Here is a 14,604-nt window from a genome sequence, read left to right as displayed (position 1 = left end):
TTGTTATAGCAGTCAGAATTAAGACAAAGCTAAACAGCATTACCATGTGACCCAGCAATTCCACTACTTAGGTATATGCCCACTGTAATTGAAAACAGGAACTCAAACAGATACTTTTATACTAACGTTTATTGCAGAATTATTCACAATAGTCAAAAGGTGAAAATAGCCCAGTGTCTATCAACAGATTAATGCATAAACAAAATGTAGTAATGTATACGCACACAATGAAATATTATTCAACCATAAAAAGGATTGAAGTTCTGACACATGCTACAATATAGATGGATCTTGAAATCATTATGTTAAGTGAAATAAGCCAGGCACAACAGGAAAAATATTGTGTGATCCCTCTTAAATGAAATATCTAGAGTAAGTAGATCTAAAGACAGAAAGTAAGTTAGAGGTTACCAGGGTTAGGGAGGAGGTGGGAAACAAAGAATAACTGCTTAATGGTTACAGAGTTTCTGTTACAGGTGATGAAAACATTTTGGAAACAGGTAGTGGTGGTGGTTGAATAACACTGCAAATGTAATTAATACCAGTAAATTGTAGGCTTAAAAATTTGTAATGCATTTTACATTATATATAGCCACAATAAAACATATTTTTTAAAAAATTATACTTAGTTCACTTTAACTTACTTTGTATGTATTTCTTCATATATCGTACTTTATATCTACTTGAGTAAATATAATTCTACACGAAAATTGAAGAATATATTATTTACATTTTCCAGGAAGTACTAAATATATCAAGAAATTTTAATTAGTGCTACAAGTTTCCAGGCACTGATTTAAGAACTTTACCATTCTTAACTATTTCCTACTCATAAGAACCCTATGAAAGAGGAATTATTATTACTTTAGCCATTTTACAGATGAGGAAACTGAGAGGTAGAGGGTTAAGTAACATGTTCCAGGTGCAGCAAGCAGCAGGTGGTCAAGCTGAGCAGCAATTCCAGTCTGTTTGCAGAGTTTCTGCTCCTAACCACTAAGTTTGGCCATTTTGATATTCTGCATTCAAATTACTTGAAATTTAATGATCACATTGAAGCCAGGGAATGCCGATGCACAAGTAGAAGAATTCTGTCAATTCTTTCAAGAAAAGTTTATTATGCTGTCTACAAGTTCCCCCTGAAACTGATTTAATTGTTCGTACTACTAGTTATTCTAAACTTGACAAGTGGTTACCAGTATTTGCGTTCAAACTATACATGTCATGTCTCGTTTTCAATCTGCCACTTGAAGACTGCTCTTTAGTCAGTTCAGTTCTCAGAGCTGTGATGCCAAAAAGTCTGTTAAAATGTGGAATGTATTAGGGAAAGAGCCTTTTCCCCTCCTTTATGAACCCTCTGTCACAGCAGTCTGTTATCTCTACAGTGACAGGCGAATGGATGAAATTTGTTGGAAATGAGATTCACACTGTATCTCATTCACCTCTGTGTCCCCAGCACAAGACGCAGTACTTAGCATGCAGTAAGGGCTAAGAACACTTTTGTTACATGAGTGAAGGAAGGAATGGCACAAACACAGCTGAGTAATTTTCTAAAGACCTTCTAAGATGTCCAAATTCATGGTGTAACATCACAGGAAGGCAAAGAACTGAGTCATCCTGCTCTTTACATGTGTGCCTGTGTCATGACTGGGTGTGAATTCTACCGCACTTCTGCAGTGTCCATGGCACCGTGATTGTACTCTATGTTGTTTTATCTTTGGAGATTATGCATTTGAATTTGAATGTTTTGATAATCCAAAATACATCATTGGATGTGAAAAGGAATGGGAGGATACAATCTTTCTGGCCAACATGGAGACAGTGCTCCTTTTTTTGTACTATTTCTTGAATGTGCCTAAGCAGAGCTGGCACTCTGCCTAGGGGTAGGGGAATGAGACACCTAGAGTGCAGGGTTCAGACACTCACTCTGAGGTCTGTGCAAAGACTGAGTTAGCACAGACATGTTCCTGAATAGAGGCTTCCTAATGTTTGCACCCTAGGCACCTTTTTTCCCTGAGCCTACAATATAAAAGGGCAGCACTGGAGCTAATAATCAATGAGTCTAGAGCACACTGTAAATGGAAGTGAAAAGCTGATGTGGAGACGGAAAGAGAGTATGGCAGTTTTGAAAGGCAGAGGCTTGCAGGTGCGTGTCTGCCTTCCGTGTGTTGTCACAGACCCTACTATGCACTGGTGCAAGCAGGCTTCTCAATAAATTTAACTGGTTGGTTAGCAGCTTGTTTGTCTCTGTGTTTAGGTATTCCACAGTTGTAGCTCAGGAAAGATCTTTGCTACCAAGGAAGAGAAGATGAGGGAGACAATGAAATCTGGAGGGGACAAATTCATATTGTCTTTTAAAGAGGCCTGAAATATGAAGATAGAGATTCCCACGGTGGGTGGTCTAAACTTTCAACTTTGAGTAACTAAGGACTATTTTGCTGTGGGAACTCTAGATTTGTTCTACAGAACGAAGAACTTTCATTATTTTTAAATATTTTTAAATAACTGTAAATAATTGTAAATGATTAGACATCGTTTATAAGTCATTGCAAAATAATTTTAGTTTATTGATAGGTAGAGCTATAATGACTAACATATATTCATACTTGGTGACTGCCAGTGAAGTAAATAATGTCTATTTCATCCAGACACCTTTAGGTTCCTTTGTATTGTTATGGAGTAACCACCCACTCTCAACCATTCTATCTCCCCAGTTCATTATACTGTCTGTGTGCTTTGGTTTCCAGCAGCTAATCCCTGCCTCTCTTTGCAGAGGGCTGACCGTGGATGCTACGTTTTGCCATGGCCTCCCATGCAGACAGCTCAGAGGACCTGAGAGTCCCTGCTTCTTCCCATCTCAAAGTCAGATGCCATTTCTTTAACATGCATTATACGGCCGCCATGACCTGCTTCTTGCGTGTCTTGTGAAAAACCCTGCTTCACTCTCCCCAATAACCCTTTCATTCCAGACTGTTCTCTTATAGCCCCTTTGTTTCTTTTGCTAGAAATAATCTTTCTCTTCTTTTAAAGCTCAGTCAACTAACTCTGACTGGTCTTTATGATCTCAGCTGAAAATTAATTTCCTTCTTCATCCCCTAAATTTGGAGTTAAAAGTGCATCTGGTGAAATGCTTTATACTTCCATGACAAACTTACTTAGTTATTAATGTACTATTTGTACATGTTTAATTTATTTTCCTACCAGGTAGCCTGTGAACTTTGGAGACCAGGGATAGAAGTTTTGGCTTCATTGTGGTAACTTGGGGGTATACACAGTGTCTGGCAAACACAAAATACATAATAAATACACATCAAATATAGGAATAATTCCATGAATTGATTTGATAAATTGGTCAACATATGGTTTATAAATATAAATCACTTCTGGTAACCTGAGAGTATACACAGTGCCTGGCATATACAAAACACATAATAAATGTGTATTGACTAGATGAGTAATTAGATGAATTGATTTGATTAATATATGTCTTATAAATATAAATCATTTGACATTGTGTCTTATTTTCTTGGTTCACATGCATATTTCCCAGATTCTACACAGTAACCTTATAAATGTTATTATGAGGGATATTAATATGTATATGTATGCTGTCTTCTCTAAAAAAGTGCAAAACCACTTTAAGAATCAACACTTAAATACATTTAAAAACTAAATATTTAAAGATCACTTTCTATTGATTTTCCAAGGAGTTAGGTGTCAACACGTAACCAAAAATTCATACTTATTCACAGAGAGTATTTTCTATCTTGGGGCAATCCCTGGCCACAAATGTACAATGTTTTCTTCTGCCCTTTCTCCCAGCTTAAGTGTATTCATTAAAATATTTAAAAATCAGAGTTGGCCTGTAACCCCAGCACTTTGGGAGGCAGAGGTGGGCAGAACACCTGAGGTTGGGAGTTTCAGACTAGCCTGACCAACATGGAGAAACCTCGTCTCTACTGAAAATACAAAAAATTAGCCAGGCATGGGGCCACGTGCCTGTAGTCCCAGTTACTCAGGAGGCTAAGGCAGGAGAATCGCTGGAACCCAGGAGGCAGAGGTTGTGGTGAGCCGTGATGGCGCCACTGCACTCCAGCCTGGGCAGCAAGAGCAAAACTCCATCTACAAAAAAAAAAAAAAAAAATTCTGAGTTGGGTGGGATCTTCTACCATAAATATTCAGTATTACGTGAACATGAAATATCCCTCAGAAAAATTACAGGTCTTTGAATTTTTTTCCTAAAGCAGAATTTGCAGAATGGTAGAACCTTGGGAGGAATCTCTTCTGAAAGCAGAGCCCAAGAAAGGAAGGGTTTTTTTCCATTTCTTTACAGCAGTGGAGAACTCAGGAAAATTAAATTGGAAGGGAGAGAAAGCAAATATAAAGATGTGGTCTCAGCCTTTGTCCACCACTGTGGGAGACTGTACATGATCCATGTATGTGAGCTTTGAGATCATTCCACCAAAGACATAAAAAGGGGAGTGATTATGAACTAGCTTGGGTACCACAATGGTCAATGTGTGCCCCACTTGCATTTCCAACTACCCAGACTCTAAGACTGGGTAGCTGCTTAAGTGTAACATGCTGAGGGGTCAGAAAAGCCCGGGGATGGAAAAGTGATATTTACTCAGTGCTGCTGAACAAAAAAGTACACCAGGTTGCCCTCTGAGGGGCTGATTTCCTCAGCAACTTCCAGAATCACATTAAGTGTAGAAGATGTAAGTTGAAAAGCAAGAGTTATCCAATACACTGAGCCTAGTGGTGGAGGAATGAATACCTCTCACAGATGTGTTTTGTTTGGTTGTTGCAGGATTTTCCTTTTCAGTTAATCCCCAATATTTAAAAATCAGAATTCATATAACCTGAATGTTGTGCTTCACTTCCAAAAATGAGATTAATCTCTCACAGATGTGTTTTCTTTAACCATCATGACATCCAATTGTTTGGCCAATTCATTTTTAATCTCTAAAATTAAGGTGATGTCACATAGCTATCTGGATTATAGATCATTGCAAAACTCAAATTCCTGGGCTCTAGTGATCCTTCCACCTCAGCCTCCCAAGTAGCTGATTTGCCTCACTTCCAAAACTGGATCTTCTAGCCTTGATGGATTCACATTACCTCAAGGCTGAAAGGAGGTTACACATGTGGTGTTCATGCCCTTCTAAATGCGCACATATTCAACAGTCCTCCATTCACTCATGTTGCTCCCTTTTTCTATTTGCATACTTGTCTGTCCCCTGCAGATATTTGCACATGAGACTACAATTCTAAAGACTGGGACTCTTTCCCAAGGTAGACGGTTAATGTGTTTGCCCAACCGGAAACATCCTTCACCCATCTCTATTCTGCTCTTTGCCCTGAGCAGCTGATGTGCACAGATGGCATCTCTTGGGCTCCCTTTCCACTGTGGCTTCAGGTTGTTCTCACCAATGAAAGCCACTGGCAAGAAATCAAAGGACAGGTGGAAAAACAAGTTGGTGAATATTTTCTCCACTCCCTCCCAGTTTCAGCATCATAGCTATGAAAACGGCTGCATCCCTCTGTAATCACAGCTCCCTTGAGCTATCACTGGTCTCTAACAGCTTAATATTCTCTCCCTTCCCTTTTAGGCTGTTACTGAACTTTGGAAAACCCACATTAATCTTTGGGTTTTCAGAAATTTGCCCTCACTACTGTACACTGTCCCTTCATTAAAATATCTTCAGCTAGGCCGGGCACGGTGGCTCAAGCCTGTAATCCCAGCACTTTGGGAGCCGAGACGGGTGGATCACGAGGTCAGGAGATCAAGACCATCCTGTCTAACACGGTGAAACCCCGTCTCTACTAAAAAAAAAATACAAAAAACGAGCCGGGCGAGGTGGCGGGCGCCTGTAGTCCCAGCTACTCGGGAGGCTGAGGCAGGAGAATGGCGTGAACCCGAGAGGCGGAGCTTGCAGTGAGCTGAGATCCGGCCACTGCACTCCAGCCTGGGTGACAAAGCAAGACTCTGTCTCAAAAAAAAAAAAAAAAAAAAAAAAAAAAAAAAAAAAAAAAATCTTCAGCTAATTCACCTGATCGAGATTCTGTTTATTGGCAGGGTCCTAACTAATAATAATAGACCCACTCTTCTCTCAGCAGTCATTTGTCAAACACTTTTTTCACTTTAGGGAAACAAAACATCATTCTATTCTGAGCTGCTTTTACCTTCACTGTTGACCATGATCCAGTTCTGTTCTCCCACTTAGCTGACCATGTGCACTTCTGAGGCCTAATCTGTTGCCTTGCTGTGGTTTACACCGTCTGCTTCACCCTGACAGCTGATTGACTAGTGTGTTGAGACTCCTTGCTGGGCTCTCAGGTTACTCACTGCACTTGTCAAGGCTTGAAGGGATCATAATGAGTTTCCCATGCACCAGTTGTAGCCCAATCTGTCTTGTTTGCAATAAGTAAGGTGAGTCAAGTCTCTTATCTTTCTTCCCTCCTCCAGAGCAGTGTTTGTGACTTTAGACTGTTTGCTTTCTTGATAAAAATCTGTGTAAAAAAAGCCTGTGGAGACCAAGTTTTGATCCTGGTATGGCAAGGCAAAGATTCCTGCAGAAGAGAAGGCACTGGAGGCTTTATCAAAGTTATGACTCTGACCATTGCACAGCTTTACATGACGAGTAAGCTTTGGATCACTCCTTGGTCCGTCTTGCAAGATACCGAAGTGTCTAACTCCCCAGGCATGTGCAGACTGCTAATGATCTTCTCAGCTTCCACTGCAGCTCTAAGCAAGCTCTATTAGCCCAGTTTTGAATTCAATATTTCAACAGCTGTTCAAGCTCCTGTTCTTACCACCACATCAAAACACTACAATAAGACTTGTGTTTGAACACCTATTTTGCCAATATGAACAAGTTACTTAACTTCTCTGAATATATGTTTTAATCTTTAAAACTGGGATAATAATTCCACTCAGGAAGATGGAAATAGATAAATTATGTTAATTGCTATCCGAGTGTCTATTATGTAATAAACATTCAACAAATGTTAGTTTCTCTCGTGAAATGGAATCCAAATTCTTCATCCCTATTATCAAATGCTTGCTAAGCATTAGCCAATTTTGTTAAGTTCTCAACCACAACATAGAATCATGTGGTTAAGAGTATAATCGGTAAAATCAGAAAGATCTGGGCTGAACTCTGGCTATATACCTTTCCAACTGTATGATGCTATAAAAGTCAACTAATCTTTCTGCATCTGAATGTATTAACTCTGGAATCCTATTGCCTGGGTTCAAATTCTAGCTTTATCCCCTTATTACCCAAGCAAACTTAGACAATGTACTTCAGTTCTCTGTGCCTTTGCTTCCTCACCTGAATGTATTTTGACTGGAGATCATCTACCTTATTGCATCGTTGACATAATTAAACGACTTAATTCTTATCAAGTGCTTAAAACAATGTCTGTTCAACATAAGTTAACAAATACTCATTTCTTTATATGTAAGGCTGGTATGGTATTTACTCATAAAATTATTGTGAATATTAAATGAAATAATAAATTGTGCAGAACCAGATGAAAGTGCCAACATCTGGCCATATGACATTTTCTTAAGTAACACATGAAACTGTTAACATAATGGCTGACACATATTTAGTGCTCAATAAATGTTACCTGTCACCATTTTAATATCATGTTAAGGTAAAAATTCACAACTCACACAGACTTCTCTGTATATCTGTGGCCCAGACTCAGATATTGCTTTTGTAGGTTGAGAATATTGGCTCTATATGGTCTAATCCTCTGTAGACAGAAGAGATATGAGCTTGCTTTCACTCCCAACACATGTCTTGAATCCAACGTCTAACAGTGACCCTTAATAGAGCTTTCCAGGGACCTGGCCAACTTATTGTCTGAAAGATATAGTGGTATTCTCTCCTCCACCCCTCAAGGCTCTGTGAAGTTGTATGTACTGGCAATATGTGTCCAGATATTCCTTCTGGTTTGGGCCACTTCCAGATTGTGGCAAGCTATAATTCCATGAGCAGCTTCAAATTTGCAGTAGAAACCTCTTCCATCTGTCCCTAGTCCCTAGTTGGCTCCTGACCAATCACCCCCTTGAAGCGATGGTTATGGAAATAAAAAATTCATGACTTTTGGTGTAGAGTAAGAGAGCAAGTGACAAAACTCTACTGTCTCTTTCATTGAGCTCAGCTAACCATGTGCCACTTCCATCCTATATCAGAGAAATGGGATAGCACACTCCAGAAAACGAGGCAGCCTTTGCCAGCACCAAGGGGAGAAAGGTGGTGGGAGGGCAGAGGGGTGCTTGGGCAACAAGCTCCTCTTGTAATAGTCCATGAGAAAATGAGCAAGAAATGTACTGAAGGGCTTCTGCTTAGACATTTTGTTCAAGAGTATTCATATAGATCCACACAAATGGATAAGTTTATAGAACCACTACATTGAAGAAAGCCCTCTATTCAGGCCTATCTCCCCGATTCTGAACAGGACTGAATGATCATCTCTGCAGAGGGTGTTTCGAAACTCATTTGAACAGAAGTGGCTAGATGAGGTAATGGCGAGTTAGGTAAAAATGTGTTGGGAGAGAACAAGGGAAAATTCTTGCCATAAAAATATTTCTATTAAATAATTGGAAAAATGGAATGAAACACCTGCAGTTTATAAATCAAAGTTACCATGTGGCATAGAATATTTGCTAATAGGTTGCCTGTTCACTCTGATGGTGGTTTCTTTTGCTGTACAGGAGCTCTTTAGTTTAATTAGATCCCATTTGTCAATTTTGGCTTTTGCTGCCGTTGCTTTTGGTGTTTTAGACATGAAGTCTTTGCCCATGCCCTATGTCCTGAATGGTACTACCTAGGTTTTCCTCTAAGGTTTTTATGGTTTTAGGTCTAACATTTAAGTCTCTAATCCATCTTGAATTAATTTTCGTATAAGGAGTAAGGAAAGGACCCAGTTTCAGCTTTCTACTTATGGCTAGCCAATTTTCCCAGCACAATTTATGGGAGAAAATTTTTGCAATCAGTATACTCATCTGACAAAGGGCTAATATCCAGAACCTACAAAGAACTCAAACAAATTTACAAGAAAAAAACAAACAGCCCCATCAAAAAGTGGGCAAAGGATATGAACAGACAGTTCTCAAAAGAAGACATTCATACAGCTAACAGACACATGAAAAAATGCTCATCATCACTGGCCATCAGAGAAATGCAAATCAAAACCACAATGAGATACCATCTCACACCAGTTAGAATGGCGATCATTAAAAAGTCAGGAAACAACAGGTGCTGGAGAGGATGTGGAGAAATAGGAACACTTTTACACTGTTGGTGGGACTGTAAACTAGTTCAACCATTATGGAAAACAGTATGGCGATTCCTCAAGGATCTAGAACTAGATGTACCATATGACCCTGCCATCCCATTACTGGGTATATACCCAAAGGATTATAAATCATGCTGCTATAAAGACACATGCACACGTATGTTTATTGTGGCACTATTCACAATAGCAAAGACTTGGAATCAACCCAAATGTCCATCAGTGACAGATTGGATTAAGAAAATGTGGCACATATACACCATGGAATACTATGCAGCCATAAAAAAGGATGAGTTTGTGTCCTTTGTAGGGACATGGATGCAGCTGGAAACCATCATTCTTAGCAAACTATCACAAGAACAGAAAACCAAACACCGCATGTTCTCACTCATAGGTGGGAACTGAACAATGAGATCACTTCGACTCGGGAAGGGGAACATCACACACCGGGGCCTATCATGGGGAGGGGGGAGGGGGAGGGGGGAGGGATAGCATTGGGAGTTATACCTGATGTAAATGACGAGTTGATGGGTGCTGACGAGTTGATGGGTGCAGCACAGCAACATGGCACAAATATACATATGTAACAAACCTGCACGTTATGCACATGTACCCTAGAACTTAAAGTATAATAATAATTTAAAAAAATAAAAAAATAAAAAAATTTTAAAAAGAATATTTGCTAATAAATTTTTATAGGCACAGCCCTAACATCAAGCCATTTAAAAGTTTTTGCTATGGTGCAGTATCTTTTATGTTAGTTTATTTCATCCTATGAGTTTTATTTCAAACTTTAAGTTAATAGATTATTAAATCGTACTTTGAAACTCATTTCAAACTCATACCAGTGATAAAAACCCACAGCAGAGCAAATTACTGAAGAATAAACGGCAGCAATGAATTAACAGTTGGGGTGTTAGACTAATCTTTGGATAGCTTTTACTCCATTTTTGTTGATGCTCAGTTTTATGTTGATGCTTTGGGGTGATGAAAGTAATAGTTTGTTAATGGTAAAGTGCTTGTAACAAGCATCTTTTCATTTTCAGATACTATATTGTGTGTACTTTTAATTGTCAAATATGCATTAGCATCAGCATTTTTTTCCAGACCTCCTTTCCTCTTTTGGAAAAGAAACAACAGTAACACAAAAACAGCATAATAATCACTTCCTAATATCCCATTTACTTTTAACATGTAAAAGAACAATTTCATTTTTAAAGACAGATGGTACATCATTTGTTCTATATTATAAAATTCTTCCTGGACACATATTGTCATGGACTCAAGTATCAAATATTCCAGCCTCCATTTGCTTCCCAAGTATTTCATGCTGATTAATTCTTACACCTTAATGTAAATACAGGACATTAAAATGTAGAAATGGGTTCATTAAAAATGTATTATATGTACATACCTGAAATGTATTATATGTACGTAACTGAAAGAGTGTTGCAGAATCAAAACAATACCAGTGTCGAAATTTTCTGAATTGGTATTGAATTGCCTTTAGCGTCTTGGCATATGCTTTTGAATATCCTTAATGATTCTAGCTCTTTGCCCTCTGATGGTAGATTTAATGCTTCCAATTGTCCAAAGAACTATGGGAGCCAAGTTTAGTGCAAAAGGAGCATGAACTGGCTTTAATAGAAATAATGGCACTTATAAAATATTAAGTCCACTCTTTCTTTGTTAGTAAATTCATAGTCATTTACTTTTAAACAACTCAGTGTAGTGCTACTATTTCAAGTTAAAAGAAAACTTTTACAGAGGTATTTGTCAAGTTTGGCATGTAAATGTGACTTGGTGAAAAAGGGTAAATTTAAGATTAGTGGAGTAGATGCTTCTAACATGCTGGATAGCCAGCAGGATTATAATTTTCTGTAAAAATCCTATTCTAGAGCAAATGTTTATAAAAATCCTGAGGAAAAATCAAAATATAATGGGTAAATGGTGATTTACATTGAATCAGAAAGATTATCATTGACATCTCAGCCAAAACTATTTGCTATGTTATAAAATCTCCCTCATTTTAAAAATCATAATTTGATGTCATTTGAAAGAAAGACACATGTCAACCCTGTAGTGAGCTACCAATTTAATGTGTATATATACATATTTGTATATCATATACATTGTATACATTTATATATTACATTAATATTTGTTAATATACATATATTTTCAATAATGTATAAATATTGACTATATTATTGAAAATATATGTATATTAACAAATATTAATGTAATATATTGAATACATTACATTAATGTATTATTGAATACATTATTGAAATTACTGAATAAAAATAATATATTATTTTCAATAATAAATTTCAATGCATAATACACTTAACTATTTTAATTAAAATAAATCAGAATTCTACTTGTACTATTTGCAACAATCTATTCTAAAGTATTTTTAAATATTAAAACTGAAGTTCGCAAAAATAGTCTTTGGCCTTTCACGTTCTTATTTTGAATAAAATAACTTTTTAGTCTAAATCAATAGATATTATTGTATATACTTTAAGCAATTTTTCTCATTTTTTATTTCTCTTCTGAATCTTTTGCTATGAAGCAGGTTAAGTAGAAATTCACGAATTACATCATTAGAAAATTTGTTAGGAAGCAGATTAAGTACAAATTCATGAATTATGTAATCAGAAAATGTGTATTTGTTTTACATTAAGACAATAGTAATAAAAAACACTTATTCAATAAACAGATCTTTTTTCATGCAATTTCTCTAAAATTACTATAGCTATTATCTAACCACTTTAAAAATATGCATAAACCCAAAATTAAAAATTAAAAATTAGAGCTCTGAATGGCTATACAATATCATTGAAATTATATTTGGAGTCTGTGACTCCAATAAAATTGATTTTAGTAGATGTTAGCAGAATGGTACACTAATTTCAGCAGTGGTAGTTGTCACCACACAATTTTCTGTCTCAAGAAATCATGTAAAGACTTGGATAAATTACCTTCAATGTATACCCCAAAATACTCTGATTATCATTCACTCCCCTCCTTGAAAAGGAAAAAAAAGAAAATAAAAGAGAAAACCTCTATAGATTTAAACCTCAGAAAGGGAAACGGCAGAGTGATAAATTGTAATACTTCCTAAATACTGTGGTCTCCCATTTGCTTTCAATATATTTTAATTTCTTTTTAAAAATTGTGATAGAAACATATAAAAGTTTTGATTATATTTCTAAGAAGGAGAAAGGTTTGTATAAATTACAAATGAGCTGAGAAAAGAGAAAGATCAATTTCAAAGCAGCAGATGTGTAAATATTCCTTGCTTAAAACCAAATAAGGAACCACAGTTAATGATCAAAAATTCTTAAACACAAAAGGGTAATGTCAATGCTTTTATCTCCACAGTGAAGATACTGTATGTGTAGAATTAACATGGCAAAACTGAGAAAAAATACTAAGTCAGTTATTAGAGAGACTGCCCGTTGATGAATTTTATAGGAATAGTCCTTAAGGAAAATAAAAGCGAACCTGATTCACTTTTATCATGATGAAAGGAGGAGGTTGAGAAATTCTCACCATAGAAAATGACTACAAAGCTGTACAAAACTGTCAAAAACAGTCACTTAAATGTTTGGGAACTATAAAAGAGGTACATAACAAATCAAGGAGTGTTTATTCACAAAAATGACTAAACTTTGAATAGTAACAGTGAGAGCATGTGGCATTTTTATTGACGATGTTCCTATCCACACCTCATCTTTTTTGGCAAAGGGGTTCAACCAGGAAGAGCAGACCTTGCAAATTAGCAGTCTAATTGCTATTGCTAGTGGGGACTCACTTAAAGCACTGTCAGTTAAAGTGATGATCTCAGTGACACATGAACATGCAGGGCCAGCAGTTGTATTAGCCTGAGATTGAAATCCTGTTTGACGCAAACAGCAAGGTGACAGCCAGGGAATTTCCAGGGAGTTCCAGGATGTAAGCTACTATAGTGGGCTTGATAAACTCTCTACATATCCTAGGTTGTCCCAAGCCTCAGCTGACGCACAACAGAGCCTGAAGGAGGGCCAAGCTCCCCAAGCCAGAAAAGCCGAGAACACGAAGCACTGAGTGGAAGTGTTAAAGCTTCACCTTGTCACGCTGGCCACTGGGAGGCAGGGACCAGTTTCAGTGAAGGCACTCAAACCTACCCTCCAAATCCCAGCTTTTGCTTCTAGCAAAAGGTCCAGCTGGCCAGGAATTGCTGGGCCCATCTGCACTGCACTCCTTGGGGAGCCCAAGTAGGAGAAACTCAGACGGAGCCAGCCCTCCCCACCCAAGTGCTGGTTCCCATTCCTGACGCCTCCACACACAGTGCCCTTTTTCCCCCCTCTCCCTGTGGTGCCCACTATTCCCTGTGTGCTAGTCCCAGGTGGTCTCTGCAACACAGAACGTGAGTGTCCAGGCCAGGGAACCACAGTGGGTGTGGGGACCCTGCTGAACTCAAGAGTGCTCAAGCGTACTCGAACAGGAGGAGGAGATCACCCTCTAGAGCTTTAAGTCCGGGAAGAGCAGAACGATCCCTTCTTTGGAGTCCACCAGAAAGAAGGAGGCTACCAATGTCACTGCCTCCTCAGCCTGCCAACCCCGCTGGCAGTATAGCCCCCAATAGCACCCCTACCCTGCCCCCTGCTGCCAGCCCTGTAGCCCCTGGATAGCACACTCAACACACCCTACAGCTGCAGGCACTGTAACCCCCAATACCCTCCCTGCCCCCAGGCCCCGAGCCCGCAGGCAGTGTTAGCACCCGATAGTGCCCACAACCTGACCCACCCACGGGTGTTACTGCACTAGACAGCGCCCCAAACCTGCCCTCCCCCACCCCACCATGAGCAGCACAGCTCCTAATAGTGCACCCCCACTCACGGGCAGTGCAGCACCTGATGATGCCCCTGAACCACCCCTCACTGCCAGCACTGTAGCCCCAGATAGCTCCACCGAACCCGCCCCCTGCCACGAGCAGTGCACCAGAAGATGGTGCCCTTAACCCATCCACTGCCACCGTTAGTACACGTTAGTGTACACGACCTGCCTCCCGTGACCACCCCCACCACCGTAGCCCCCACTCCACCACCAGCAATGTAACCTCAGAGAGTGCCCCCAACCAGACCAATGCCACAGATAGTTAGCCTTGGGCAGTGAGCCCCAATAGGTCACCCAACCTTTGCCCAGGAGGACAGTGCAGCCCTGGATAACTCACCTATCCCGCCACATTTCTACCACTCTGGCCGAGTTGCAGTCTCTGATGTCACCACCCACTGCAGCGAGGCG

The sequence above is a fragment of the Macaca nemestrina genome, unplaced genomic scaffold, assembly GCF_043159975.1.
Source record: "Macaca nemestrina isolate mMacNem1 unplaced genomic scaffold, mMacNem.hap1 Scaffold_44, whole genome shotgun sequence".
Classification (NCBI taxonomy): Eukaryota; Metazoa; Chordata; class Mammalia; order Primates; family Cercopithecidae; genus Macaca; species Macaca nemestrina.
The sequence above is the reverse complement of the archived record's forward strand: the minus strand, read 5'-3'. Positions refer to the sequence as shown.